The following is a 25,117-nucleotide window of genomic DNA, read 5'->3' on the forward strand; positions in this document are numbered from 1 at the left end:
TACGCAAAGAGGAGTAGGAGATCATAGGACACTATTAGAGTGCATAGGGGTTGCCTGCTAGTGATAACGGGTTATATGGGTAGTTGTTCAAATTGGTCTCCTAGGGCCAGGAGATGATACCCCCTTGCACCTGAAGTAATTGAATTTCTTGTAAAGTTTGTAAACACCTTGAATAAAGAAACGACATACACATCACTATCGAGAAAGATACACAGGAGTTCCCCTCTATGTATAACTACGTTACTCCCTTTTTTTTTTTTTTTTTTAGAACAGCTTGCCATCTTTGAGGGTCTTCCTCCGGGGGGTGGGTGGGAGCACAGGGGACAGTGGTCCCTCCAGAGGGTGGCAAGAGGGCCAGGGGGATCGTGGAGGATGGCGAAGGAGCCAAGGCCGACAAGGGAGTCAGGACAGCACGGCAGGGCAGGGGTGCCTGTACAGAGGGGCAGGAAGGCACTGAAGGCAAGGGAGCCTGTGCAGACGAGGAGCAAAGCACAGAAGGCAAGGGAGCCTGGACAGAGGGATAGGTGACGTTCGAGAGGCGAGGGAGGAGCCTGTCGAAGAGAAGGTAGTTGGGTTGAGGACCCTGAACCATGATGGTTCCATTGAGATAAACATTAATGATGACTCTGGAAATGGCGAAGAGGTCACGGAGAATTTCCCAGCGAGTGCCACCAATCATGGTAGAAGAGGTGATAGGAGAGAGAAAACAGACCATGTAGCAAGTCCATAGGTCAGGTGCGTTAACATAGAAGAGGATGTCAGCGATAGTCTCTCTGGCGGAAGCCGGGACATAGGTTTCTGCAATAGGAAGGCCTGGGTTTGGGGCCCAGTATGTCCTTCTTAAGTTTCTTCTGGCCAGATTTAGTGATAGAAGGATAGGAGATAGTGAAGCAGTTGGAGAGGATAGGAGAGATAGATAGCGACATGGTTGGCTGCAGTGGAGGGTGGGTGGGGGAGACACTTAACAGTCTGAAGCACTTGGAGTTATGGTGCGGTGGGGGACACGAGATAGGGAGGGGGAGACAGAGGGAAGCGCACCAGCAAGTGAAGAACACAAACAGTCGCAAAGAACTAAAACGTGCCTTGTTGTTGGTCTACCCAGGTAGAAGGGCTGCCAGCAGTGTTCTTTCTATCTGCTCAGGTACTAGGTCTGGCTGTTCCCTGGTGCTGCTCTGAAGTCGTACTCTAGCGCCAACTCTGTTGTGACCAGGTGCGGATCTAGGTCTCTCTTGGTGCTAGGCTTTGCCGTGCTGCTCTTGGTCTGTCCACCCTGGTGCAGAGTACCTCTGTGTATTTGCTCTGCTTTAGTCTGGGAATGTTCTGACACAAAGCTGCCTGTTCCAAACGGGGCTAGCAGTGCCAGAGTGCTAGAATTTGGTACAAGTGCTTGGTTCTGACTGAGACCATGTGCTGTCCTGAGCAAGTTGTGTTCCGTGCTAAGCCTGGCTTTGCCAGGGCATGGCTATGGGTTTATACAGGTGCTTGGTCAGACTGAAACCAAGGGCAGCACGCCTAGGAGACGTGGGGGGTCCATCTTGCCTATGTTTGGTTATGCCCGACGGTGCTGCGCTAGGTTTGTCATGATCTCACTGTTGAAGTTGCTGATCCGATCTGGCGATGTCTTTCCACTCTTAGTCAGACACTGTCCTTGAAATGGTGCGACCCTGTGTGTACCCCTTTGCTGCGCTGGGCCGGGACTGTGTGTGCCCTTCAGTGCTGCTCTGGACCAAGCGCTTCACTATATCCGCCGGTGGTTTTGCTTCAAGTCTGCAGATGTCCGAATGTTGTTTTAGATCGAGTTGCGACGTGGTGGTACCTTGCTTTTTCTGTCTGCACAAGTGCAGCTGTGCTCTGTACTCGGTGTAGATGTGCTATAGCATTATACCTTGTTTTGTGAATGGTTCTAACTGTCTGTGTGTACTGCTGTGCTATTTATGCTGTCTGAATGTGCTTTGCTGCCAATCTTTACTCTTGCGTGCCCTCCCAAAGAGCACATTGCTGCTCCGGGCCCAGCCTCTTTCTTTTTTATGCCCGCTTAAGAGACTCTGATTCACCTCTGGGTCGGCCAGAGTCTCTCAAAACTACTATTGTTTGGTTCAGCCATAAATGACTTGCAAACAAAAAATACCCACTCCCCCATGTAAACAACTCCTATTCTGGGAGTTACATCTGGTATTATAATTTTGACTGATGGGTATATTTAAAAACAAAATATAAAAACACAATCTACACGCTGCGTAATTCCTAGACTGGTTTGAGAGGGGTTGTGATGAGGGCATGTCGACTAGTTCTCTTAATAGCTGTGAAGTCAGGGTGGCCAGCTTCATTTGGAGGAGGGTTTCCCAGGACACAGTTCTTTCAGAAACGGGAGATGGTGCTTCCTTTGAATCAAATGACACGAGGTACATCTCTGTTGGCTTACTATGTTGTCCATCGAATTTCTCCTTAGCTGTTAGTTTCTCTCAAGAATCTGATCATTATTGTGGTCGGAAGGCACTCATTTTACACAGGCAGGAGGAGAAATAGACATTCAGTTTTTGTTATTTCTTAAGGACGGTGAATTTGCCCCTTCTATTTGAAGCACTGCAAGCTCTGCACATCAGAGATGCAAACTGCTAAAAATGTAGGGATCGCCATTCCCTTCAACCAGGAGAACAGGGCAGACTCCTATGGGAACAGGTGAGGCACTGATGCTACCTGCGGCAACACACAGAACCAGGGACGGTGCAAGCTGATTCCAGCTGGGGACCATTTGCCCCACAATCGCAGAATATATGGAATAGCTTTACCTTGATGTTTTTCATGAATGACCTACGAAAATCTGCCCCCACACACGTTTCTATCACCAACAAGGCTTCTAAACAAGAACAGCACTATACATATGCTTTGTAGTTGTGCAATATAAGGCACAAATAGCGTGGGTCATTTCAACTTATTTCAATGAGACTATGACGGATTAGGTCTTGACAAAGACCCTCGGGTCAAAACACGTGTTGGCTTTCGACAAAGCTTTTTTTTTTTAAAGTTCAATTAAATTATACTAAAAATTATATTTTAAAGTATCTGTCTACTTACTGTTTGGTTTTCAACTTTGTGTTTTTTTAAATATTGGAGCAATAGCATAATGCCATCTTCTGGGATGAAACTGTGCTAGTTGCTATAATGCGCCAATGTTGGGAGAACCGTCACATTGGGGGCTCTGAGGCTAGTGGGCTCCACTTTCATACTAGTAAATGCCTCTAGGAGCTCTTGTTTGACCTCCTCAAGACCCAAACATCCATTCAAGGCCACACACACAGATAAAGAGAATACAAGTAGACCGAATGAGTGTCCTTTGGCCTCTATCTACTTATTCAAAAAATCTCTAGTGGACTGATGGAGCTCATCACACCCACTTCGATCTTCAGGACATCATGAAGGCGTCTTCAGATTAAAATCCAGCATCTCTTGCGGTGGAAGAGTTTGCTGTGAGCCTTTGTCCCTGTTTTTCTTATGCCGAGTTTGAGTCACCCAGGGCAAGATCAGGTGGTTGCTAGGACTCAGTCACAAACCGGTTTGGGGTAAGTGGAAGCTAGACTGCGAAGCGTCACTCAGAAGGTTACTGGGCTACGCTATCCCATCTGGATCCCTGGCTAGTGTTTATCCCCATGTATGCCCAAGGGGGTTGTCTGGGCGGTTGGCACCACATCGCCTGTAATAGTGCACTTTGAGGATTAGCGCAAGTGCCAATACCCCTTGACTGAACCCTTCTTCACCTCCCCAGCCCAAGTGAAATCTTGGAAGAGGAGGCTATGACACAATTGTCTTTTTTCTTTTTAAACTGAACATTTGTTAGCAAACTGTCAGTCAGAATTTTGCAAGGCTAGCAGCACAGACTGCAGTCTGCTGGTGAGACTTAGACGTGAGAGGTAGCCATGGACTAGCTTCACTTATTCGATCATATAATTTAGCAGAATTTGACACTGTTGACCATGGAATTGTAATCCACAGTTTGGAACATCTGGTGGGAATTAAGGGGACATCTTTAACTTAAATCACATCTTATTTAGAGGAGAGCAGTCAGAAGGTTCAGATGGGTAGCTATCCCATCCCTTATGGCGTGCCTAAGGGATTTTCTCACTTCCCACTGCTTTTCAATATTTATATTTTGCCCCTGGTCCATTTGGTGGAAGCCTTGGTTTCCTTCGGTGTCAGCGATATGCTATTGACACCCAGATTCTTGATTGCCACTTGCGTTCTGGAGCGGAGCAGCAAAATGCAGAACAGCTCTTTGCACTCCAATGGTGATCGGATGGAGGTCCTGCTCCTGGGCACCCTCTTCCCACCTAGGCAAGTTGGGTAACTCTCTCATTGGCCTTTGCAACTGGTCCTTATGCGACCCCAATGGAGTTAGCCAGAAACCAGAGTTTTATATTTCCACTTGCCTTCCGGACTGCAATCTAGAAGCATCCTTTAAAGGAAACCACTTGATGAGAAGTCTTAGGGGCTAGCTGATGCTCAGTGAGTAGTTGTACATTGATTTTAATCTGTTTTTGGCCTGTTTCATGTGGGGTTTTTTCAATCGTTCGGCTAGTTTGTGCTATTCTGGTGGGTTTATCTTGTGCTTTCTATGGCCTCCCACCCAGTTTTCTGAGCTAGCCTGCACCTAGAGGCTGCATTCCCTGGGGTGTAGTCCTTTGTTTCTGGCTTTCTTCCTGTCCCCGCCCTCCCCTTGCAATTGGTTGGAACAGTCAGGTGTCTCTCCGTCTCGGTTCCTGGCAGCCATTACCACTTGCCTTCCGGACTTTTTCAATTTTTCTGCTGCACCCGTGTGACCTCTCCGCTGCCCCCTCCGTATCCCCGCCCTGTGCCTGTGATTGGCTGTTAGCCTCCAGGAGGTAGGCTCTTAACCACACCACCTAGGGCAGCCCGCTGCCCATGCAGCCCCTTCGGCTAAGGGCCCCAAGGCAAAGGGCAGCTCCCAAAGAAGCAGCTCCCAAAGAAGCAGCTCCAGACCCTGTTTGCCCATGTTCGCCTGAGAAGCCAGCCATCAACCAGCAGCGACTGACAACCTAATTGTGGTCTGGGTGGGGAGTACAATAATCCCTGTGCTCCAAAATGCCCTGCCTCTCTATTACCTAAACAACATAGCATACCAAAACTAGACCACTAGTAAAGAGTACCCCTATCACTGCTGTGTACCAACGGTTCAGTGATGTGTGTCCCATACTTGGGCGTTCTCCCTCTATCCAGATTCCTCAAATCTAGGCGTTTTACACTTACTGTTGTGCCTGCAATTTAGGAGTCCACACTCTGTCCATGTGAAGTGTAGCCATGCGTCACACTTAGATGGAAGAATTATGGAGCTTAGTCACTTGTCCCATCAGATAGGACTGTGTAGATCAAGTGAAGCAATAGACTAGATAGGCCACCTAGTCACACAGCCGCTCTCCGTTAGAACCCAACCTTGGGTCGTGTAGTTCAAAACAAGCTGTTCAAAATTTCAAATTCACTTTTCCGACTTTGTCTGCTCTATATGAGTTCAAAAAAATTCAAAGTCTTAGTTCAAGTAATATGTGTTTTATCCAAGAAATATCAAAAGTATCAAAAAAATGATCACTAATAAAATCTTAGTTAGGGCGCGGCTGACATCTCATAATTTGAGTAGACTTCAAATGCCAATGCATTTCGGAGCATTAAACTCCTTCGGGGCCAGTCAATACTTAAATATGGCATAATAATATGGTGGCATCAAGTGGATAACATACAAACAATTAACACCACAATTAACACCACAATCATTGAATCAATGCATAGAAAAATAACATGTAAAAAGTTAAAGAAATAGAAAAACAAAAATGACATACCCATGGAAGGATTATTCAGAGCAGGTAGAAATATGTGAATAAAAAGAAGAGAAATAAATAAATAAACAAGGCTGGTGTCGAACGGGAATTTGACTACCAGTAAAAACAATAAAAAATTACCTCGCGTGTAGAGAATAGCCAGACGAGGTGAAAGGTTCAGAGTAGGTGAAAGACGCAGAGTCTTATATGAAATACAGTGTGTGGCGTGCGATCGTGCATTTGACAAGATCTAGTTGACGATCTGTGGGGATGAAGTCAACTTTAGTAAGCGGCAGGAGCCAGAGGCAAGGAAAGTGTAGGGAAAAGTAGTTGTGTACCTGTGGAGTCCACACAGTGATCGCAGCGGTTGCCGGAGGAACACCGTCCGGCATCGCCGAGTGTAAGCGTTACCAAGGGAAACCGTGCAAGATATAGACACGTGACCGCAACGCGAGGAGGAAAACCGCGATGCGGCATGTACATTGCAGGGCGGCATGTGCGTTCAAAGGGCAATTTGGGAGCAAGAAAATCAATTTTAGATGTTCTAGGAGGTAAACCAGGAAAGAAGTACCTCCTAGAACATCTAAAATTGATTTTCTTGCTCCCAAATTGCCCTTTGGCAATGTACGTGCCGCATCACGCTTTTCCTCCTCGCGTTGCGGTCACGTGTCTATATCTTGCATGGTTTCCCTTGGCAACGCTTACTCTCGGCTATGCCCGACGGCGTTCCTTCGGCAACAACTTCGGCAACTCACTTGTTTTCGAGTCAGGGCGTCTCCAGACTCATCATAGCCAGCTCCTGTGAGCTTTCACAAAAAATGTTTCATATATTCTTGCTAAAGCTTGAAGTCCTACGCAGATACCGGACTGTAATTTTATCTACTGAGTGATGCCGACTTATTTTGTTCGAGGACTGTGTAGATCAGCCACATAGAAGAACATAGCGAGTAGCCAAAGCACCAACCACCCGCTTCTACCTCCTCAAACACACCACCCAAACACTATACACGCCCATTGGTCTAGAAAACCTATACCCTAACACAAACACAAAACAAGCAACACATACTTACAACAAACTAACCCGGAGACTGGACCTTACCCATACGGATACAAGCCAGTGCACGCAACCTACCATCTGCAAGCCAACACACACAGATGCCAGTTTCTCCTGGTTAACAACCTGACTAAACAATCTCACCCCTCTGTATACACATCTAAAACTATAAACACAACCATACCGCTAATGCACAACAAACCGCACACACTTCACCACACTGCAACAACACGCAACGGCTCCCAAGCGAAAAGCACACAAACTCAGCAAAACAGTGCAAACCGAACTGAGGCTGCCAACAGCACATCACTGGGCTCTTGCCTTTCTCCCACTCAATCCTACTAACATTCCTACCCTCTTTCCTTTTCAGATCGGCCAGAGTGCCTGGGGACCACTCTGGTGGTGACGGTGTTCGGTACAAATACCTTTAACATTAACATAGAGCAAAGCGAGCTCTGGAGACCAACTACATATGGTATTGCAGTACATCTCTGGATGTACATACTGGATTGTCTAGTGATCACTACTTTGCATAAACAGCTTGTTAGCTTTGTGTATTCATTATGTAAGAGAAAAGAAAGACTATGCAAAGTAAATGCATAGCATGCAGAGAACTGGGAAAACTAGGTGGAATATTGTAGTTTGTAGCCATCTCACTTTCAGGGTGGCTGATATAAAGCAACCGGGTGATCAGATCAAGACGTGTGGGATTAGCTCATGGGTTGAGCACCGGTTGCACAGATAAATGCAACCAGAAGGTCAACACTAGGCTTGCCATCAAAAGCATTTGGTCGTGTGATGTACATTTTCAAAAGTGTTCTTGCTAATATGATGCATCTTACCCAACAAAATGAAATCTAGTTGACACTGAGATTTAGATACACTAACCTAATCTTTACTGTAAAGCATCCAGACAAGCAATACTGTAATTATGCATTATGTAACAACTTACCTTTTTCGGAATGGAATGACATCTATTTTTTTTTTTTTGAAAGACAGTCAACACATACTGGTCTCTGACAGACAGTATATATTTGGCTCAATAACACTATCATCCGATTACTTCTGGTTTGCAATTATTCGAAATATACATTCTTGCCTAGCACTCCCACACATGTCTGTCACTTAAGAGTGGCAGAGAGGATTACTGCTGCACTTTCCCTCCATTAGCCCCTTTGAACTTGCAGTGAACAGAGAAAAGAGGGCACGAGAGGAATGCAGGGCGAGTTGTGCTTTCATTAAACAGGGAACTTAAATAGATAGCCTTTCTACACAAGTGTCAATTCAATTCGCAAACCTACAGAATTGCATAGCAAATTGCTATGCGACACTGCTTATTTTATGCCTTGCATTAACATGTTAAACAAACTAAGATGAAAAGCGTTACACGCAGTTTCCATCCTACATCGACCCCTACAGGGCTCTCTGTCAACTTTCAAGACTAAAACACATAGTGTCCGAGCCTGAAGAATTTAACAAACAAGCAATAATTGTTGACAAGTTCATACAGAAGGGTTATGAGCAATCAGATCTAGTACAAGCTGTAACTAACGTTTCAACACAGGATTGCCCGAGTTTAACACACAAAAGTTAAATGACACAATCTATATTTAGGAAAAATTGGTATATTTTGTAATATGGCAATATCACAAGTGCTTGAAGAATCTGCTCGTATTTGCATACCGTAATAAAAGCATCAAAAGGAAAATGCGAGTGCTTGCAGAGTTCCAGAGCAGTAATAAAAGACAAAAGCACACAGTTTGGATGAGGATGATTTCCTTGAGGAAACTGTCAACGTTGCAATAACATTATGATATGATATATGGCATTTATAACGCGCCTATACACAAGTGTTTCAAGGCGCGACAAAAAGAAGACAGAATTTCACATCCTATAAAAAAAATCTGATTTAAAAACTTAGCCACCTGCCACGTGCCTTCACTTATTTCTTTTTTAAATAGGTTTTATTGAATTTGTTTACTCATAACATGGAACATTTCGCAGCACTGCCATGTGCAGCGGCTTCCATCATTTCAATATAACACGTGTACAGTCCCCAACAACCCCCACCCCACACCCTTCAACTCCCACCCCCGCCCCCAACCTTGCCCAAAGCACTAGTGTACAATCAATGCATCACTTATCAGCCCAACTGGACCTCCCCTAGCTTGCAGTGGGGTGCATCCAATTTATCCTCATCCACAACCACAGCGGCAAACTATGCCTCCAGCAGGGCCTCCCACTCCATAATCCCAGCATTGGTATCGTCATGACTAAACCACACCGCCCCCCCCATGCCATTGTTTCAGCCACCGCCCATTTCCTCAGATCCCTCTACCATTCCTCTACATCCGACCTTTAGGGGACTTCCATGACATAGTGATTCTGCATTTGGCCAGTATGCACGCCAGATCCCGCATCTTGCTACTATGCTTCGCTCTTTAGGGCTTGGAAAATGGCCCAGCAAACATACATTCGGAGAAAGCATATCCAGTGCCACTCCCCCTTATTCATTATGCTCGTCACTTCCTGCCACTATTGCCCCATTACCGCACATGCCCAAAACTTATGTAATATCCCAGCATTTGTTCTCTTGCACCTAGGGCATACCTGCGGCGTGGCACCCGGAAACTTAGAAATCCTCTGGGGTGTCATGGATACCCTATGTGTTATCAACAGTTTTATCAGTTGCAGTCTTGCGTTCCGCGACACCCTTTTATGGTACCCCAGTATCTCCGCCCAGCATGCGTCTGTGAGGGGGGCTCCTAAACCTGCTTCCCATTTACTCCTCGTAGCCGAGGGAAATCTAGTCAGGATATAGTGGGCCCTCCTCCTATAGGTCATATAAAGTGTCCACTACAGAGTGTTTTTCTTTCAGCTCCCTGTATGCAGGCCATCTGCAGATCTCTCCTAGAATGGTTCAGTGCAGTAAATATTGGCTGGCTTGTAAACCTGTGTGCTCAGAAAGCTCCAAAAAGCCAAGCCTCTCTTCTTCGTTTTCACTGGTGTTCAATAAATATGGCCTAAAAGACGTTGGTGAATATAACTCAGATTTAAATCAACTTTGGCCCTCACCGAAGCCTTCCAGCTATTATCCCACAGGTCATCAGAAAGATCAGTTTCCAATTCAGACACCCATTTCATTTGCAACTGATCCCAGGAACTCCTCATACAGTCCTGCAAAGGCATCAACTTAACATATGTAGCGAAAACCTCACAAATCTGTATGTTTTGTCCTGTTTTATTTTTGTGTTTTGTGTTGTCATGTCTTGCTATGGGATAGGAGGGTGGGAATGTTTTCTGATTTCTTTCTGAAATGCTGTTAATTTAGTAGTAATTTGCATTTTGTTACACTGATGTATATGGAGTAATCTTTCACTTGTTCCCATTCTGATGTTACTGAGTTGTATTATTTTCTGTGTAATTATTAAATAAAGTTGTCCAAAAAAAAGGAAAGCTCCAAAAAGGGTACAAACGAAGTATCCTGCAGCAGATATCCTATCGTGGCCACCCCATGTGATTCCCAATTCCTGCGTATCCCCAATCTAACTTGTGCCGTGGGTGCTACTGTCGAGAAAACGGGTCTGCAAGTCCTATTGCTGCAAGAGCCCTGTCCCATATTCTCCACCCGAAGGTCACCAGATGCTATCTATGCCCCCCAACCTTCCTCCCCGAGGTCTTCGATTCCACACCAATTGCTAAAGGTAATATTGTGCCCCAGTAGGCTGTAGCACTTGTGTGTCTGGAATTGGGTTATCTGCAAGCCAATTCACCACGAATTGCAGCTGTCCTGATATGTAGTATAGCCCAAATTCGGGGCCCGATATCTCCTCCTTCACATGGCCTTTGTAATGTGGGTAGCGCTACTCTATTCCTACCATTTTGCCACAAAAGTCCCCTGCAAATGCCATCCAATGTCCTGAACAAAGATGTAGGTATATAAAATAGGACATTTACAAAGAAATGCAGCAATCTAGGTAACATCACCATTTTCAACAATGCTGCTCTCCCCATTAGCGAAAGGGGCAATTTAGCCCAAAAGCTCATGGCGCTCTTGATACCCACCAGTGCTTTCATTGTTTTATTTATGTGTTCTGTCTCAGGAGTCTGGTATATATTAACCCCTAGATATCTAAAGGTGGGTTTTGTCCATTGCAGCGCAAGAAATGGCAGTGCCTCTTGTTCCATCTTCTGCAATCCAGCGATCTGGAACAAGGCTGATTTATCAGTACTGATTTTGATCCCCGACAGTTGCGCGAACAGCATCAACGCCTCCTACAGTAGTTCTAGATTATCTTCAGAGTTCTGGGTATATAACAGCGTATCATCGCCGCACATCGAGATCGGGTGCCTTTTCTATACCTGCCTCCATATATTCCGCCCTTAGATATTGCGCCATTGGTTCCGTGGCAAGGACGTGGAGCAACGAGGACAGCGGGCAGCCTCGTCTAGTTCCTCTTCCCAATTCCCATGCATCGCCCCATTTTAACCCTAGCTATCGGGCTGGTATAAACCAGCTGGACCCATTTAATGTATGCCTGTCCGAGCCAAATCTGGCAATGTTGCAAACAGCCATTGCCATTCCACTGAATAAAAAGCTTTCACAACGTCTAATGTGGCTATAGCACACAGTGTTTCCCAGGACGCTGTGCTGGCCATCACGTGATATAATTGCCTTAAATTCCAAAACACGCTTTGGCCTGGCACATAGCCGGTTTGGTCTGGTTGGACTAGGGTGTGTATTACCTTTTTCATGCCGTCCGCCAATATGGACGTCAGTATCTTGATAGAGCATTGACGGAGGCCTATATGAGCCACACTACGTCTGGGGTTTATGAGGTTTCGAGGAGTGGTACGATAATGTATTCCCTCATGCTGCATGGAACTATACCACCTCTATAAGAGTCAATGAAAGTGTCCAGCAAATGTGGAGCCAACTCCACAGCGTATTCTTTAGAATTCGCTAGGAAGCCCATCCAAGCCCGGAGTCTTTCTTGTAGGCAAGGCCTTGATTATACCTAGAATTTCCTCCAGGGCAACTGGCGCCTCAAGGCTATCACGTCCCTCTGTGCTCAGTCTGGGAAGCCTCATCTCATTTAACACATCCTGCAAGTGGGACCTAGGTGTCTGGTGTCTCTCTTGATAAAGGGATCTATAAAAGTCTTGGAAGGCCTCATTAATGCCATTTTGGGTGTGGCACAGATCCCACCCCCTGCCTTGTACATATGGAATAGATAGGACCTCTATTTTCTTCTTATTTGTAAAGCCACGCCAGTAAATGGCCTGATTTGTAGCCCTCTTTGTGCTGCCTCTATATGTGTTTGGAAAAGTTATGTTTGCCCAGTCTCTCCCAGCTCTCTATGCATACTCTTTACAGGTTCGCAACCTCCTCCCCCTTGCCATTTTGCTTCGCGGAGGGGGGGGGGAAATTCGTCTAGCTTCCTTAACAGTTCCTCCGCAGCTGACAAATCCTTATGGATGGTTGCTTGGACACATAGCCTGCAATAGCTGTCCCTCTAATCGCTTCCCAAAATGTTCCTACGCTAGATATGCTTCCTGCATTATTTTTGACGTAGTCAATGTTCTTCCGGATGTGATCACGAAAAGGGGGATCCCCCAGAGACTCACCTCTAAGCTGCCACGTAGGTATCGGAGCTCTAGGTGACACATATTGCCACCGCAAAGCAAGCGTGGCATGGTCTGACGGGACCCAACCCTTATACTGCGCAAACGTGATAAGATGCGCCAGCTCCTGGCCTACAGAGAAATTATCTATCCTCGTATGCTCTGCATGGGGCGCAGAGTAATACGAGTAATGTCTGCTGTCTGGGTGAAGTTCTCTCCAGATATCGATAAGATCAAATGATTCCAAGAGCGCATGTAATGTTCTGACTGGCAGAGCTGGATTAGTACACTTCGCATCTGACCTATCCACGACCGAGTGCAGTGTGCAATAAAGTCCCACCCCCCCATAAGATATTGCTGTTCCTAAAGGGGGGCAAGTCGCGGGTACAATGCTTGGAAATACGCGGCAGCGCTGTGGTTGGGAGCATACGTGTTAACAAGAGAAGTATCTACCTGTTCAAGTAGTCCCTGTACTAACACCATTCTGCCCTCACCGTCTGTTTTGATATGGGTGACATTGAAAGGCACCGTGGGCGCTATCCACATCAGGACCCCCCGGGCATAGGCGGAGTACAGGGAACCAATCACTCGTCCCCTCCATTTGCCTGCCAACAAAGTTTGTTTCTCAGGAGTCAGGTGTGTTTCCTGTAACAAGACAGTATCTATTTTACATCTCTTTAAAGTAAGAGTAAACTCTGTGGCGCTTTACATAGGAATTCAACCCCTTAACATTCCAAGTATATTTACAGTTCCAGCCATAATTTAACGCTTTGCCTTACTCAGCCGTCCCACTTCAGTCTATCGAGGTGCGCTTTCCGTACACAATACGGTGGTCCATTCAAAATTAGCGTGTAGCTATTCGTTGTTGACGCTTGTGCAGACAAAACTTGTTCCCCTCACCCCCTATTAACCCTCCCAACTAACAACTTCCCATTGTCATAACTTGTGTGTATCCGCTTCCCGCATTTTCCCCAGGTGTACATACTTGAGGCTAGTGCACAGCGGGGAACAGGGGGGGCCAAAAGCAAGAGTCCCAGAAAATAGAACTCGGAGGGCGTGGTAGTCGCAGACTAAGTCTGGTTTTCTCGTGTGAGACAGTGTTGTGGAGTGATGCATCACGTCATGGTAAGAGTAGTATATGCTCTGATGCGCAATTTGATGCAACTATCGACCTGACAGGGGCCCTCAGTTGAGGGGCCCTCATCAGCGCTTCAATTTTACTGTCGCAATACCGGTAGGACGAAGCGAACAGCAAGATGATCCCAAGTCATGCATGGCAACTGATTATGTCGATTTTCCCTTATGCTTCTCAAGGACATCTGCTTCATCTTCTCTGCCGAGGTTTATTTTATCTGTCCATCCATGCGTGTGCCTTTCTGGTAGGTCAAAGAACTAAGTTTTGTTTTTATGTATGACTTTCAGTCGTGCTGGGTAGATCAGCATGTATTTTCTCCGAAGCCTAGCTTTGGCCACTGAAAATTGTACCTGGAAGGTGTAATCGGGGTAGACCACCAAATCCGCCGAGGCCCTCTCTAATTCACCACCTTGTCTGCAGAAGGCAAGAATGTTTTCCCCGTCTTTATAGTTCAGAACTTCACAATTATCAGTCTAGGAGGCGCTCCAGGGGGAGGTCGTCTAGTTAGCACGCTGCGTGCTCTGTCAATTGCAAAGCCCTGCGTGAGGTTTCTGGGCCCTATTTCTTGAAGTAACATGTTTTCTATATAAGTGGTGGGGTCAGCGCCTCCTTCTCCTTCAGGCAGGCACACTATGCGAATGTTATTTCTGCGTGCGCAATCTTCCCCCTCCCGCCACCCTGTTTTCCAGCAGGCTAATCTTCTGTTGCAGGACATGTACGTTGGTGTGAGTCTCCTGAAGTATCTCAGTATTTTCCTTGACCTGGGTTTCCAGAGTAGTGGTGTGCTCAGCCAATTTACTAACATCCTGTTGTAACAGTCAAATATCTATTTTGACGGCTTCAATCTATGTCCCCGGTGAGGCTTTGAGGTCAGTGATGGCTTGCATCACTTGATTATGCAGTTCCGTGGCATCTCCCCCTTTTTCCAGCGTGGGTTCTGTGTTACCCGGCTGCCATGTCGTGCAGTCTTGGCAAAAGGGTCCAGCGGGGATTGGTTCGCCTTCATTTTAGCTGCCTTGGGAGGCATCCATCTTGTTTCACTCCGACCTTCAATGGGCCGCAATTGTTATAATCCCAGAACGCTGCTACGATGCCCTTGGGTTCAGTATTGGGTGTTGCAGTTATGCACTAGGCTGCATAAGTGTTTATTTATTGACCCTCTGGGGCAATCACTGCAAGCCGAAGCCCTCGCTATTAACATCTCAGCCTTATATGTTGGTCCTGTACTGCTCCTCCGCTCCGTTAATTCCCTTCTCAACTGGCCCTTTCTTGGGGGGTGTCCTCCTGCGTCCCTTAGGTGCCTCCGCCTGTATGGCCACCTGGCTGCTGCTCCTTCTCTGTGCCCTGGAACAGGCACCCCCAACCACCGTGACACACTGCACTGCCTGGGTTCGAAGGGGCGTGGTGCCTCTTTCTGCGCACAGCCGCTCTTTCATCTACGCTCCGAGGGGGCCACACTCTTCACCTCCTCCTGCAGCAGGCCACAGTTGACTGGTCCCCAGAACACTGCAATAATATTGTTGGGCTTGATTCCGGGTGTTGCAGTTATGCAATTGGCTGTATCAGCATTTTATTCTATGTGACCCTCTGGGGTAAAACACTACGAGCCGGATGCCCTTACTGGTCTCAACTCAGCCTTACGTGTTAGTCATGTTCCACTCCTCCTCCCTGGTATTGCTCTCCACTGGTGGCTTATTACTGAGAGGTGCCTCCAGCTGTACTGCCGTCATGTCACGGTTTCTGCACTATGCCCTTAGAAGAGGCACACGTGGCTACCGTGCCTCACTGCACAGCCCAGGTCCGCAGATGCGTAGCGCCCCTTTTCGTATGCAGCCACCTATCCTAAGCATTGGGGTGGGGTTCTGCGCTGATTCCGTCTCCTATTTCCAGAGTGGTCTGGGGAGTTTGCCTGCCCACAGCCAGCAGGTGTCTGCAAACACTCTTCCCCCGTGACTCCTCCGGACTTACCGTGCCGGTGTCAGCACCCCCTCTCACCTTTGTTTTCGCTCCTGTGCAAGTCGCCTCAATTGTAGTTTCCTGCTCACAGCTGCTTCGCTTAGCGTCCCTCTTCCCCGATCGCACTCTGGGCTGCACATACTCCGCAACCGCTTCTCCGCCACCCAGTCCCCATTTTGTCGGGGGCCCTCGGCGGCTCCCATCTTCTAGTTCGTGTTTCCAGTGCTCAAGCGGGGCTCCAGTCTCGCAGCTGGGTATTCCAGGGCAGTTGATCTGCTTTCAGGTGAAATATGCTTATCAGAACGTATTTATACGTCAAATCTTGCCAGATCTGACGGTAGCGGACACAAGAGTCGCCTCACTCCATTGGCTGCAAGCCACGCCCCACCCGTCCCCCACCTTCACTTATTTATGGTATCAAACGCCCTGTGAAATCTACTGTGTAGGGCTCGGGAAAACAATATGGAGTTCTCCATCATTTATGCCATTACATTATGAACAACATTGTTAAATACATAAAGCAGGCGAATAATTTGCACTAGCCATTGGCTAGTAAGAAATGGTGTGATGTGCGGATCCATAGCAATGAGGTAGCGAGTGACTTTGATGGCTGGCTAGTAGCTTGCAACTTAAACTTTCGCCTGCTGCATGAAGTTCAATTCATCACCTATATCTACATTGAATGCATCTTAGCAAAGAAAACAATGAGTGGTCAACTTATGAAATTATAATTTGCTCCTTATTGATTGACAAATTCATGAAATTAAATTCATCAACTATCTATATCCCATGTATTGAGCAATTTTTAAGGAGCATCGTAATAGAAAAAAAATATGTTGCAGTAATCAAAAACTACAAATATGGCACCCAACAGGTCACTTCCGGTATCTGTTTTACTGTTACGGTGGCAAAACCATAAGAGGTTTAACGAGAGTAAAGCAATGTTATTCCAGTCTCTTGCGTATATATGTAGATTAATCGGTTATCAAACAATTGCTAATGAGCACTATTACATTGCCGTTGTTGGATAGCTTTAGAATATTGGAAGGCACATAAGAAGGAGCTATTATTCGCCAATTAACTGAGGCATTACATTTTCTAAAGATGTGCATATCAAGCTGGGCAGTGGATATGTAGATGTGAGGCATATCATTTTATCTAAATATTGTTATGAAGATAGGCACCAATAGATTAGGAACCAATAGATATTTCATGTATTTTCATAATAGATTATATGAATATTAAATTAAATATTTTGAAACATATTGTAACATTTAGTGAATGGTCATCAACCGAGATGATTTCAGACATCAACAAATTTGGGGTTTACAAAAATTCAGTTTTAGAAAACAAAAAGGATACATTCTGAATCATGTATTCTGTGCAATACTAAAGAATGATTGTACGCTGTATTGAACTTAACTCATGTGATATTATATTTAGCACAATGGACACTTGAGAAATGAATTCATTAAACAGTAACAACTAAGTAACAGATTATAGGTTTCCTCCTTGGGAGAGTGTGTGGTCTATCTGATGCTACTACACATTTAATTTGTAGAACGGAGAACAGTTTCTAGAGGCGGCGACCCTATGCACTGAAGTACTTAATGTAAGCTTTATAAAAATGGTATTTTCAAAAGTAGTGTAGCTCGTAGTCTTAACCGTTTTGCATTACCATACACTGCACATTGCCCAATATATCCAACAGGTGGGAGTAATCAGAGGGATAGTGGACAAGGGTGATGTCTTTAGAGACCTTGAGGAGGACAGGAGGGGTGCAGTACTGGGTGGTCCAGGTAAGGTGGGCTCAGGAGCGGTCACACAGTTTTCCGGGGCACAATGAACAACTCACTCTAAATTAGCATTGGAATGTCACAACTACTTCTGAATTTACTAATCACCTGTGGAAAAAGTTTCTAGGTCATCCCCACAACTTTGCAAGCCTCATTCCATTCCCATAGCCAAGGGTGGGCCTAGAATAGTGTTCACCTTGCAAGTAATTTACATACCATGTAATGGTCCTAACTATATCATGTGTCTCGAGTGTATTCCTTTTCAATTCAGCACTATGAAATGGTCTTGGGGTGGCATTAGTGCTATAGCAAAGCAAGCAACAAGGCATATTCCCATTTCCCCTTTTTTCTTCACACCCTTCACTTGCACAGTCATCTGAAACAGCCCAATGGGAGCATATATGAATTCAATATGACATTTATATTAGATTAAAAAAATATATATTACCAAAACAAACATGATTTTTAAGGCTGCAATCACCAATAGAAGTGATTGTGGGGAAAGGTGTAATGCTTTGTGCTTCTGGGCATCATATCATAGGGAACATATCTTTGGCATCGTCAAACCATTAATGCAGTGACTAGCATGGTAGAACCGCCCCTCCTCCACCAACATAAAATAATGTACAAGACACCTTTTGACATTGACATGCACTTGTTTCTCTTTCCTTGGTCATGGCTCCCCTTTAGTGCTCTGAGAATTCCCAAGAACATTTAAGAACTCTTAGTATAAGGCTGTACAACCTGAGAATCTTTGGTAACGTGGTCAGAGCAGTCAGGTTTATCTTAGGAGGGAGAGAGGGCTGTAGGCAAGTACAAAGAAATGTAGCATACATATGGCACAAAGAAACACTGATACACTATGTATTGTAAAAATAATGGTTTATTATAAATACATATAGGCATGGATAAATCTTTGGAAAGGTAAGTACTGTTACATATTATCTAAACACAATCATAAAAACCAACTCAATACTTCTGGTATACAAACCAAACTATAACCTTATTTAGAATAGCATTCAGCAAGTTAAGGCGAGTCAAACCTTAAATTACACATTCAGAATGGCAATATGCCATTCTTGAGGAGTAAAGCGAGATTAACTATACTTTTAGAATACAGTAAGTAATTCCAGGGCAGCAGACCCTATTCATCTTAACACAGTGTTATTCAGTTTCAAGGATCACCTGGTTACACCAACACTGTTACATGTATATCTATAACTTGCAACATATGTAGCTTCCTTCTACTATGAATGGATACAGTTACACCACCACTATTACTTTGTAGAACATGGTTCAGAGATAGTAAAGTAACTTGGTTTTCAGAGAGGCAGTCAGCTACTCATGGACAAGTAAGAACCTAATAAACTATTATAGAAGTGCACTAAAGCAATTCAAGTTGAGTAGAATTCCATGTTACAGTTTTAGAAGAGCAGCAGCTTTTCAAGGTCCGTTTCACCACTGAAGTGTAGGATACAATTCTAAGGTAAGTAAACTCTAGCAGACTTTTTAGAAAGGCAATCCGCAGTTAAAATGTAAGTAAGGACCTATATACTTTTCAGAGGGGCAGTATGCAACTCTAGGATAAGTAAGAACTCCAAGACGGTTTTAGAAATGCATTAAAGCAGATCAGTGGAAGCAAAAGCCAACAATACACTTTGTGGTTTTAAGGAAATAAAAATGTTTCACCCTGTTTGTTGCGTTTTGGTTTGTTTATTCGTGAAATGCTTTATTTATTTCGAGTCATGGTACACATTGAAGTACATCCGGGGCTCATATAACCCCATGTGGTCAGCCGACACGTGTCGACACGTAGGTCCTTATCAAGGCTAATGGTTCTGGTGTAGCGCCCCCTATGGGGTCCTGGTAGATAATTGTCTCGATTAGTCCTGTGCATTTAGTGGCTCCTCCTGTTGGGCCCTCCATTTCTGTGTTTGTGCGGTCTGATACGGTTGTTTATGCGTACCCAAGTCAACAGAGTATATCAGCAAAGAAGAAGAGCTCGGAGTTGGACACCTTCACGCTAGGACCTGGTATCTGGATTCTTAGTCGTGGCGATGAAAGAGCAGACACTGGAGGGAACTTGCAGCAGCAGTCAACAGGAAAGGCTTTAAACATAGGATTCGAGGCTTCTAACGGCTCTGCGGATGTGGCACCCTCATCGCCGGTCCAATTCTCTTCACTATTCTGGTCCTTCACTTTGAATCATATCTCTGGAGGTCCAGCAAGAGTTCAAAGTTTCGGCATAAATCGGACTTCAATGGACCATGCACCGCACATTGGCTTGAGGTCCCCTGGTTTTGGCGAATTGCAGCCCAACAAGGTTGCAGCATGTCGAGGGATGGCTCTAAATGCAGGTCTTCAAGACTAGTCAGTACCACCAGCCTCTGGGTAGGAGTTGTTGGCTTTGGAAACCCCAGGTCACTGGGAAGGAAGGGTTTAAACCGGGTCCGCTCACACAGCAGTCTCTCAGGTCGCTGGAATGCTACAGCCGTCTTTTCTTCCTCTTCGGATTTGGTTCCAGTGGTTGACTTGTCAGCAGCTTCCAGAACCAAACTATTTATCAGGAACTCAAGCCCAACTTCTGCAAACTCTCCCTGCAGTTTACAGAAAGGGTGGCTGTCTGCCAAATTAGGAGATCCAGTGCCCCAGTAGGAACTGGTTCCTTTCAGGCAGACTGGAAGACAAAGGCTTCCTACCTTCACAGGCACTATGGACCCTCAGCGGGAAACACAAAGGGTTCCGACCGAAGACAAAACTTCAACCAAGACCTCCCCCACCTAGGACGACAGAGGAAGACCCAAGAAACAACAAAGCATGCTTAAAAATCACGAAAAAGAAATAAGCCACCCTTCTAGCAGAATGGTGACCCTTCTGTGCATTACTGCAACCAATTTGACAGCCTGCAAGTAATATTGACTAAAAGTCACTAAAGTAGATTCACTGCACCAGCCATTAAAGTTAGCATGCTATTGTAATAAAAATGTTACTAGATCAGTGAGAAAGGGGATACATTTTATCTCCCCAGCACTCCACATATAAAATATAAAGCAGTTGGTAATCTCACTTTACCCTTGGGAACAGTAGTTCACCGAAGGCAAGTAAAGAGAAATTAAAAGGGTAAAGCCCAAAGGCAACCCAGCAACACTGCACATACGATGCTGTGTGCTGCCATAGTAAAATGCAGTCAACCCAAACGTTATAGGAACTATAAATCCATACATGCACTATGGAGAGACATAAAAATGTCACACATGAAAGAAAGGCCAGGTGAGAGGGGAAAATAATCAAGTCCAGCAAAATGTTTTGGGGTTGACACAGGTTAGGAAGATTATTCACATAATCGGGGACAGATGGTCCGTAATGGGCGAGGGGGCATCAACCACCCGGTCTTAGACCCCTCTCAATCATTATGGAGGAGACAGCCCAGTGAAATACTGTTTCAGTCGAGGGAGTGCTTTGAACTGTCAAAGGGAAACACTGTTTCCCTTTGACAGTTACAGTTTCCCAGCCGTGCAAGCTCAATGAGCCCATTAGCTCAATGAGCCATGCAAGGCTGGGGCGTTTCGCTTCCCCAGACTTGCATGGCTCATTGTAAATGCTGGCTGGGGAACTGCATGTCTGTTAGTGCAAGGGGCTGGAGGGGGGTGTCTCATCACCCAGAGTCATTCCTGTTCATGCTAGCAAGGACTGGAGAGGAAAGTCCTGTGGCAGAAGGTACGTTTATGTTCATGTATTTTTTTATTTAAATGTGTATGGATGCATGCATGCATGCGTGTGTTAGGTGAATGTATGATGATGGATGCTGATGTGAAAGTGTGCTTGCTGTGTATGTTGTGTTTGTTCATTTATTATTTAAATGTGTATGGATGCGTGGATGCTTGTGTTTGAGTGAGTGCATGATGGATGCTCGTGGTGTGAATGTAACGGAGTGCTTGCTGTGTGTATGTTGTGTAAATGTGTGTGGTTGTGCTGGTCCGAGCTGATTTTGGTGAGTGAGAGGGAGGAGGTTTGTACAACAAAAGGCATTGTTGCACAATCCCCCCCTCCCCACTGGCCAAAATCAGCTCTCCTTCTGAGGTGCTGTGGGGGGCTGAGGGGACAGGGATGGCATTTCTTTTTTTTACTGGACATCCATCATAGATGTCCAGTAGAAAATACCATGCCCGCCCCCTGGACCGTCAGTGCCTGGCATACACACATAACCACATTGATTGTGTGCGTCCTTTAGATGCTGTGGAGCCCAGGGGACAGGCGGGATCGCATACACACAATCGCATTCATCGTGTGAGGCACTGGTGTCCAGGGGGCAGGAAAGGCATTTTTTTACTGGGTATGCACAATAATGAATGCCAGCCCAGTCGGCTGATATTCCTAGCGCCTCACATGCAATGTCAAGCCTGACCCCTAAGCCCTCCAGTGCCTTGCATGTACACATAATCTGCACATGTGAGGCACTGGAGGGCAATGATGGAAGGAATGCCATTTATTAATGGGCATCTGACAGATTTCAGTTGAAAATGCCACGACTGGTCCCCTCCAGCACCTCGCACGCATACAATTAATGTGTGCCTGCGAGGCCCTCAGGGGCGGGCAAGGCAGTTTTTACTGGGCATCTATGCCCAGTAAAAAATGCCATGGCTGTACCCTGGGACCCCAGCTCCTGACACGCTTCTCCCTGGGCCCCTCCCCCCCCAGCACCTCGCAATCAAACAATCACATTCATCATTAATGTGATTATGTCAGGGGTGCAAGGCGCTGGCACACCATGGAGCAGGCATGGCATTTTTTACTGCCCATGGTTGATAAAGCAAGCATGATAAGTATTATGTAGCTTGACTGGCATTTTAGTGCAGCCAGTTCGAACACATTTCATACTTTGGCATGCATTTTTAATGGAAAAGCCAACTGGATACCACCATATATTGACAGAACAAACTTGGCCATGTTTTCTTATAGTATCACTTTATTGGTGTGGGCTACCTCGCTATGCTCGGTCGCTGTGGCATATCTGGGACAAATATTGACACCCCTCCAGTATAAAAAAAATTCACCAGCCACCACTGCACATAATTGAAAATCTTACCCAACAATAAGGATCACATTTAAGAATGTGTGCCTCCATTCTTGTTTCAGTTAATGCTTTCCTACATCTCCCTGGAACACATTGAACGGACTGGCCTTGTGGGTAATTTGACAGAGATTTCGGGGATCGAAATTTAAGCAGAAGCAAAATGCAGGTCCTGGGTACCAGTAGCTACCACTGGGGAACGAGGAGCTAGCACAGAGTTCTGCAAATCTAAGTTCCACATAAGATGCAAAGATATAATGTTGTCCATTATTTATGACCCTTTGGTGCTTTAAATTACGTACATATGCGTTTGTATGTTTATTTAGCGATTGTCCCAAATGCACAGAGTTAAATTCACATAGGTTTGTTTGTTCGGCATCAGATGACCCGAGGAGCCAAAAGTAGCCCCTGGTAGCTGTTGGTGTGGAGCAAAATAGCTCCCAGCTGCCCTCAATTTCGAACCCTGGACTTCCTCACTGCAGCAGTGCAAATTGACATCCCAATTGTACTCATTAAGGACAGTACACAGCACAGACATTCATTTGGTAAGTATTCCCCTGCAAGATGGCGGCACATTTTCTTCATAAACCAAAGGATTGGGGAACGGTCTAGCGAATTCCAAGATGGAGGAAGTTGAATCATGTGATTTGCCGGATTCACTATCAGCATAAGACCCAGCTCTGTGACAAGCTCTTTGCGTCGCTTCACTTTTCCCTGCCAGCACGGACAGTACCAGAGTTCTTCCGTGCCTCTTAGTTTCTGTGTTTCTGCTTCCTTACTGCACTGCCACTCTGCGCTCCCCTTGCTTCCTTCTCTTGCCTCACTCTTCCCATACTCTGAATTCTGACTTGCAGGACCTGGAGCGTTTTTCTAGTCATTTGGATTTCACTGCATCGCCGATGGCAATCTCTCCGTTCTGCAATCCCTCCGTTCTGCAAGATCCTGTGCCTTCAGGCTGGCAGATATTGTTAAAGGCATTGTTCCACTCTCAGCATTGTGAAAAGTCCTTGGGACCCAGACCAGCGTCTCCAGCCACACCAACAGGTCAGTCTTTACTAAATCATTACATCCCCAAATACACAGAAGAAGGCATGTTCCCCATGGCCCTCTGAAAAACCTTAAAATAAAAAACAACTTAAAAACATTTTGAACTCGTAACTTTGCCTTGCTGAAAACAAAATGTTCAGTATGAGTGGATATGTTGGTGCATACTAATTCAAGATTCTATGGGTTTTAAGGTAATTCTACCAGTGTGGGATTGTTTTTTCTTTAATTTCTCAGGTTTATATACTGCCGACGTTACCCATTTATCCTGCTGTTGGCAAAGGGACCTAGTCTGGGAGTCAACTCTGCAGTGAACTCATTTGTTGTGACATGTTATAATAGAAATCTGCCGGTTTTTAAAAAGGTTACCAAGTGTATACGATTACCTATGACAGGGGCACAATATGCCTAGGTCAAACCAGTAAGATAACAAGAGTTAAAAGGAGGACATAGGGCCTCATTAAGAGTCCGACCCAAAATCGGCAGTAACTCAGACGTGGCGGAATTAGCGTTACCTCCTGTTAGGGACAATTCTATTCCTGTGCTAATTCCCTTCAACCTTACAGAGCCCCCTCCCCCCCACCTCTTTTGCTGGACTTTAGGGCTTTTAATTTTAACCCTGGAGTATGCGACACCTTTTTCCCACTCTCTCATGGGCTTTGACCCGATTTGGATTATGTGTTTTCATTGCTTTTGGAGTCTGACAAACTCCATAGGCATCTACATTTTGTATGGTGACACAGAGCACCTTCAGTGCAGTGTCACAGAGAAATCCTTTAGATTTCTCATAGGGTTTAAATAGACTTTCTTGTGAGAACTATTTTCCCAAGAATAGTAAAGTGAAATTGACTTCACTTAACTTTCCTCTGTCTAGGTCTAGCACACACCATTTTATGTGGAGTGCTGGGGGGGGGGGGGGGGTTGGGTTACCTAGTAGCCCCTTATCCTACAATCGCATGTAAAAAGTTTTGGTACCCTCACTACTTTAAATGGCTGGTGGCAGTGGTTTAATTTTCCTACCATTGTGCTTTTCTACCAGAAGTTGAATCCTCAGCTGCAGTAACCATGGGTGACAATTTTGTCAAAATGGCCCGGTCTTCTTTTTTCGCCATTTTCTGTTTGTGAGGTCGGTGTTGGGTTTTACTCTGCACGTTGAGCCAGGTTTGAGCCCTTTGTTAGTTTTGCCTTTGGCGGGATTCAGCCCTGAAGCCCGCCTCTTGCTCGTTTTTGTCTGGAAAGGCAGGATGCGAGGGAGGTTCCCAAAACTCCACTACCCTTTGTCTCTAGGAATGCCTGAATGCAACCAGTCCTGATTGGCTAGTTGGCTGTCCTTTCAGGACAGCCACTCTGCTTTGTGATTGACATCCTAGGCTGTGCATGAATGAGAGAAACCTGCTTAAAAGGCAAAGGTTTTGGAACTAGAGGCAGAGTCGACCACTGGGTGAAAAACCCGACAAAGAAACCGTGAACGAAACTTGCTGCATCCTCCTCGACCTTTGAATTGTCCAGTGAAGCCCTGCTGCTGTGCTGAAACTCGGAAGCTCCGGAAGGGACGACGTTATCCCTTGGGATAATGGGACCAACTAACCCCAAGAGACGAACTTCACTGGA

At 45.6% G+C, this 25,117-nt stretch overlaps 1 protein-coding gene and 1 long non-coding RNA gene across 3 annotated transcripts in view; one reads left to right on the forward strand and one right to left on the reverse strand.

Annotated features, from left to right (window-relative positions):
- ATMIN (ATM interactor) overlaps positions 1-25,117 on the reverse strand; it is a 221,333-nt gene that overhangs the window by 124,055 nt on the left and 72,161 nt on the right. The window lies entirely within an intron of this gene.
- The window catches only part of LOC138566298 (uncharacterized), a 34,331-nt gene continuing 32,361 nt past the window's right edge, over positions 23,148-25,117 (forward strand). Inside the window, exon 1 of the long non-coding RNA XR_011301904.1 lies at positions 23,148-23,506. This is a non-coding gene — a long non-coding RNA (uncharacterized lncRNA). The remainder of the gene's footprint in view (positions 23,507-25,117) is intronic.

This window comes from Ambystoma mexicanum, chromosome 1p (assembly GCF_040938575.1).
Source record: "Ambystoma mexicanum isolate Mex_15411 chromosome 1p, UKY_AmexF1_1, whole genome shotgun sequence".
NCBI classification, from domain to species: domain Eukaryota; kingdom Metazoa; phylum Chordata; class Amphibia; order Caudata; family Ambystomatidae; genus Ambystoma; species Ambystoma mexicanum.